Source organism: Malus domestica, chromosome 04 (genome assembly GCF_042453785.1).
Source record: "Malus domestica chromosome 04, GDT2T_hap1".
NCBI lineage: Eukaryota > Viridiplantae > Streptophyta > Magnoliopsida > Rosales > Rosaceae > Malus > Malus domestica.
Window position 1 is genome coordinate 18,767,966 of NC_091664.1, and position 6,588 is coordinate 18,774,553.

The following is a 6,588-nucleotide window of genomic DNA, read 5'->3' on the forward strand; positions in this document are numbered from 1 at the left end:
ATTAAAATAGAACATGAATAAGAAATATAGGGTAGAAATGTAATTTAACACAACCAAATTTTGCTGTTTTTTTTTTCAAAGCCTCACCTACATGTAATCCTAACATATCTCTAATTAAAAAAATTAAAAAAAATTTAAAAAAAAAACTTCTCACCCCTACATTCTCTATTACTCTCTTCATCTCTTCTTCTATTTTAAAAATAAAATAAAAAAATTTCTAACATTCTTTGTGTGTGCCCATATGCTAATATGTTTAAAATGAGCCTCGAAATAATTTTTGGGGGTGCCGGCTCCATGGGCCCCAAACCCATTGAGCTTATTTCAAGTTAAGATAATTTAGAGTGAAACTAGTGGCTCAAAATTGCCTAATAAGCATTTTGGACGGAAAATAACATACAAAAAGGTAATAAAGGCAACTTGCTTTTATGTGGTGGTGTGTCGAGAAAGAGTGAAAAGGTTGAAACTTCCACAAGAAGTTTAAGGCCTTCTTTACACATATGCAAGCTTCACATGCATGTGTAAGGGGTTGTCTCTTATTCTTAAAAAGAAAGAGTTGTCTTCCACTAGCACTTCCACCGAAGGGGAAGTGTGCCAGCACCCAGTCAAAAAACTAGGTTGAAGGTCAGTCAATCCACTCCAACCCACCAACTTGCCTGGCACCCAGTCCAAGCCAAGCAACAAACCATCCCATTTTTTACTGACCAAGGGACCAGCCTATTTGGTTGGCACGTGGCATTCACTCACGCATTGGCGCAAGTAGGAGACAAGAAAGTCACCGACGGGGCTCGCTGGCAGGCGCACTCACCATTCAGATCGGACGATCCATGTTTTTTCCCCAACAAAAAAAAAGGGCCCGACAGTCATAATTATGATCATTGGCCACGTGGCAGCTCGTTGGCTGTTGGATTTGAATATTTTTCGGATAGATCTTGAAACCACGAACGCATAAGCGAAATCCGTTTGCGAGTCCGAATTATAACGATATAGTTACGAACGTTTGAAGTTGTGACACTATAAAGTGTAGGAATTATTTAACTCCCACTTTTTGGGTAAGAGGCCAATTAGATATTTGGGTTAAGGGACCAATTAGTTAACAAGATGGAGAGGATTTTAATTTTTCTGGTGGTGGGGTTCTGGGGAAGCACTCTCTGACCTCTTCTCGACTCTTCCACTCATTTGGGGAACTCTCCCAACCCATCCTTCTCTTCCCTTCCTCATACAACAGAGAAGGCCGACAGGGAGTCAAAGCCGCACGAGCGAGTAAACCCAAATCACCAAACTATCATCACCGTAATTCCCATCTCGTCATGAACTTCTTCCTTGTCCCTATTTTTGAAAAATGAAATTGTGATGACGAATCGAGAAGCTCCAACGAGGCCCAACTTTTCCGGCGAGTTTCTACCATTTTCCAGCGAAGCATGTGTGTTTTGGTTGAGGAATGGAGAACAGGATGTCCAGGTGTTGCAAATAGAAGCAACATCCTTGTCTGTTCGATTGACTCTTGTGCAGCGAGATACAAATGGGCGAACTGGAACAATGATTGAAGTTGTGCTTGCAAACAAAGGAACAACGAGGTCATTTGCAAGATGGTGAGCCCATTCTCCTTTCATTTCCTTATCTTTGTAATATGTCCTATTCTTTCCTTATTAATGTATAGACACAATAAAAGGTACATACTTTTATTTTATTGAATTGTTTGTAGTCTTGGTTAAAAAGGTAAGAATTAGGCATGTTATAGGCACACTAACACATTGAAATAGAAGTTAAATATGATTCCTTGATAGTTTGGGAAGTGCTCTGAAATTGTCAATTTGATTAAACGAGTATGGGTTCTAAATTACAGGAAACTTATTCATTTTGCGGAGAGAAACTATGTTTCATGTAGCCTACTTTGGCACTTGATTTCCATGTCCTTGTGAGTTCCTTTTGATCTAATATTATGTGTTTTGGAAATAAACATGTCCATGATCAAAACCCATCTGATTTCACTTAACCGCGTTGAGTCTTGATAGATTAAAGTCATGTCCAAAGTTGAGTCACATGGCTGCTAGGCAGCAACAAGTTCTGTAATTCCAGTTTTGGAACTCCATTTCATAGTTGGAATAACTTACCATTCAGAGTTCCGTTCGCTACCAATATTATATGATTTCAAAGTGCACAAAACAAGCCTCCAAAAACCATTGAAGTTTGTACCATTTGGTTCAGGTTTGAGCTTTCAAAGTGAGCCTAAACTTGGTTGATCGAAGCAGTTTTTATGCAACTTTTGTGGAGAAAAGGAGTGTTTATTTCTACATTATCCAATTCTTCTCCGAGTTTTTCCTTTAAAGTGCTTTTGCTTTGTACTAGTATCGTTATTTGAAGTATATATTATACTAAAATAATGTCTATGTTACGTGGTAAACAAATGGATATATGATATTACTTTGGCTGATGGTTGATTTATTTCAAATGGAAGAAAGGATCAAGGAATAACTACTTCACTTGTGGTCAACCTGTAGCTTGCATATAGGGGTAAACATTTCAAATTTCTTTATTCTTCTAATGACTGAATATAGGTTGTTATATACAGAATTAATATGGTTTATGGTTCAGAAAAGTAGAAAGCCTGAATTAGAGCGAAACCCGATGGCTCCTCCTATTTTTGTTCATTGCTTTATATATATACAACATGATAGGTGATTAGTATAATAGGTATTTACAGTAAGGAGTATATACCTCTTGGTTTTTATGTTTGGAGGTCGAGATACAAAAGGATGTATAAGACATATGGTTATCATTTAATTAATTTCAAAGGATAGCATACTTTTATCTGACTTTTACATTTTCCATGCTACAAAAATTGTACTCGTTCAAATGTAAGGGTGACTAGATATTGGTAGTCAAGAGGAATCGGCAAAATGTATATTTGGATGTGTATTGAACTTGTTGTGAAGTGCATGTTGAATTGTTTGATGAAATGTGATTTGACGTGCATATTTGAAATGTTGTTTGATTCACATGATTGGTATGGTGTGATGAAATATGAGGACTAGAAGTGGACTGTTAACCATTGGGATGGGGATTTGTTCCTTCGATATTGTTTCATTTTCCACTACGTTGATTAGTTCTAAATTTAGTAATTGTGCCTAATTTCCCTTTGTTGAGCTTTTGTAAATTAAGTAACCTGTGCTTGTCTCATTTCTTTGAGCCGTCGTACATTATGGTGTTGGCCTTCCGCGATTCCGTTGAGTGATGGTCCGGAATTGTATACACTCGAATTCTGTTGAGAGATGGTCCAAAATCCTTTCTACTATGCGATTTCGTTGAGTGATGTTTCGGAATCGTATCTAATTTGGGTTTCATTTAGTGGTTGTTATGTATTGTACTCCGCGATTCCGTTAAGTGATGGTCCGGAATCGTATCCACTTGAATTCTGTTGAGAGATGGTCTGGAATCCCTTCTACTCCACGATTTCGTTAAGTGATGTTCTGAAATCGTATCTAATTTGGGTTTCATTTAGTGGTTGTTATGCATTGTACTCTGCGATTCCATTGAGTGATGGTCCGGAATCGTATCCACTCAGATTCTGTTGAGAGATGGTTTGGAATCCCTCCTACTTCGCGATTCCGTTGAGTGATGGTCCGGGATCGTATTCACCTTGGGTTTTATTGAGTTTGGATTGAGATAGCTTTAGAGACGTAGGCTTCGGCCTAACTATGTCGCTCTAGCCTTGCATTTCGATGAGTGGTATGTGATGTTAATGATTATGATGGTTGGCATTATTGTTTGATGTGATTACAGAATGATGTTGATTATGGTTATTGTAATTATGATATGCTTTGTGATATATGGTTGAGGCATAACGATTTATGTGATGAATATTCGATTGTAGTGAAATAGTGAACTACGAATGACTTGATCCCTATTGAGGGTACGTAGGCAGTCTAACAAGAAGGTTAGATGCAGCCATAAAGTAAACGAAAAATTACTTTGCAATTTGATTCTCGAGTTGTAATTTGCCATATCCCGGAGGCGGGGTATGTGAGATATACGAGTATTTGATGACGTCACGTGTTGATTCTGGACGTATGTCGGGATTGGGGCGTGACACTTTGAGAGAAAAAAAATGTCTTCGTGGATGCACATTGAAGATGTTATGTTGTGTGAATGTTGGGTTCACACTACTCATGACCCGATTACGGGTAATGAGATGGATAAGCGAGAAATGTGGAGTCAAATTACGAAAGCGTTTTGCGATGTACATGGAAAAGACGCCAGAACTAGTCAAGGTCGTTGGAAAAAACTCAACGCATCCTTTACTTGTTGGAAAAACGCCATCTCTCATGCTTCCGATAATCTGCGTAGTAGGACAAGTTTAGCGGATCAGGTGACAATATTTTTATTTATTTATATGCATTCCACTCACATCAATATTTTAATTTATTTAATTTCTTATGTAATTTATATGCATTCTACCCATATCAATATTTTAATTTATTTATTTGTGTTACACCCGCATTTTTTAATACTATCTTATCCCACATTTTTATAGACACTACAAGCACAACATTCTACAATACAAAGAACCAGAACAAATAATTCAACAAATGGGAATGTTGGCAAATTGTCAAAGATTGCCCCAAATACAAAATTGTGGCAATCGGTCCAGAAGTTGTCATCCACGGCATGAGTCTACACAGTTCGCCAGAAGCAGACACAGCCAAACAAGAAGTTGACATGAAGACACGGAAGGGACGCCTGAACAAGTGCCGGAGACCCAACCGACTCGTCAGTTCCTTAGGCCTCAAGGTAAAAAGGTGTTGATGCACAAAATCGGCGAGGACTTTGGTACAACAGAAAATGTTAAGTTTGTGACCTTCGCTAGATTGCTCCAGTCGCTAGTGTGGATAAGTATGTAAATGGATAGAGACAGGGAAGCAAGCACAAGATGTACGTGGTTCACCCAGATTGGCTACGTCCATGGAGTAAAGGAGTTCTCATTAATTGTGAAGGGTTTACACGAGTACATAGATTCAAGCTCTCTTTTAGTGAGTACTAGTGAATGATTTAGTACAAATGACATTAGGAAATATTGTGGGAGAATGATCTCCTTTTATAAAAGAGAGTTTCTAGCTTTGTTCTGACATTGACACGTGTCGTGTTGTGATTGGCTTCTGATGTTGACATGTGTCACATTATGATTGGCTTTTGATGTCAACACGTGTCGCGCTGTGATTGGCCTCCTGGTTGGAGGGAAACTCTTCTGGGTCCTTGACGGTATAACGTTGATCAGTGCTCGGTAATTTCGGGATTGGTTAAGTATGGTACAAACAAAAGGCATAAAAGAAAAAAGGTAGTTCCTCCAAAACTGACTACACTAAATATATGGAGGAACTTGCTCACCAAGGTGAACTAAACATGGCGTGGGAAAAGGCTAGAAATGAGTAAAAGACTGCTGTTATGGCAGCAATAATAGCAGCTACTGAGGCCCATGATGCGGCGGTTGAGAGACAAAGAGAAATAGTTAATCGAGAGAACGAGATGATTAGAGAAGCACTTCATCAAGAAAATGAGATGCTTACAGAAGAAATGATGGCTCAAGCAGATCGTGACACTATGAACAAGCCTCTAGTAGGACTGTCTCTGAATTCAAAATATTTTTGGACATCGGAAAAAAGAGAGGTTGTGCGAAGGAGACGTGCAAGAGATGCCGAAACAAGTTGAGGGGTTCTAGCTATAGAAATCCTAGCAACAAAGATCCTAACACCATACATCCTAGCTCCACAGACTTTGTATACTTTCGTATTTATTTGTAGTACTTTATTTAATTTGTTATGTAATTTGTTATTTATTTTTAGAACTTTATTTAATTTCTTATGTAATTTCTTATTTATTTTTAGAACTTTATTTAATTTCTTATGTAATTTTTTATTTATTTTTAGAACTTTATGCAATTTCAAATTTATTTTTGTACTTTATTTAAACATATCAAATAAGATTACATAAACTCACCAAATAAACTTAAAAAAACACCAAATAAAATTACATAACCTCACCATATAAACTTAAAAAAAACACACTAAATAAGATTACTTAAAAAAACATACACTTCATTCTTCAACCACAAGCCTCATTTTAGTTATCTTCGCCTTCGTGCAATCCTCGCTGGTGCTCAATCAAGTCATTCTGGTGGGTTACGTGCCAGTATGGCTCTTGCAATGAAGTGTATTGCTGAACAATCAATTCATTGTAACGTCCATCCCGTTCCAACGGCTCATGTTGCACGGGATCTTCGGTCCGATCATGAGCACAGTAGATTTGTGTTCTTGAGTTGTTCATCAGATCCGGCTCGTATTCATTGACGGCATCATAATCATATTCATCTTCAACAATCATGTTGTGGAGAATAATACACGTCATCATGATGGATCGAAGAGCCTTGACATCAAACATTCTAGCTGTAGCCCTGACAATCGCCCAACGAGCTTACAGGATACCAAAACAACGCTCGACATCCTTCCTACACCCCTTTTGACATTTTGTGAAGTGTTTTTCTTTTTCACTCTGTGGATGTGGCACTGTTTTGAAAAACGTTGACCACCTTGGGTA

The 6,588-nt window shown here is 38.0% G+C and overlaps 1 long non-coding RNA gene across 1 annotated transcript; it reads left to right on the forward strand.

The window, feature by feature from the left end:
* The first annotated feature begins 1,047 nt into the window (after positions 1-1,047).
* On the forward strand, positions 1,048-5,839 carry LOC139195292 (uncharacterized). The gene is made up of 2 exons (XR_011580073.1): positions 1,048-1,589; positions 4,532-5,839. It is a non-coding gene; the product is annotated as an uncharacterized lncRNA (long non-coding RNA).
* Positions 5,840-6,588: the final 749 nt, after the last annotated feature.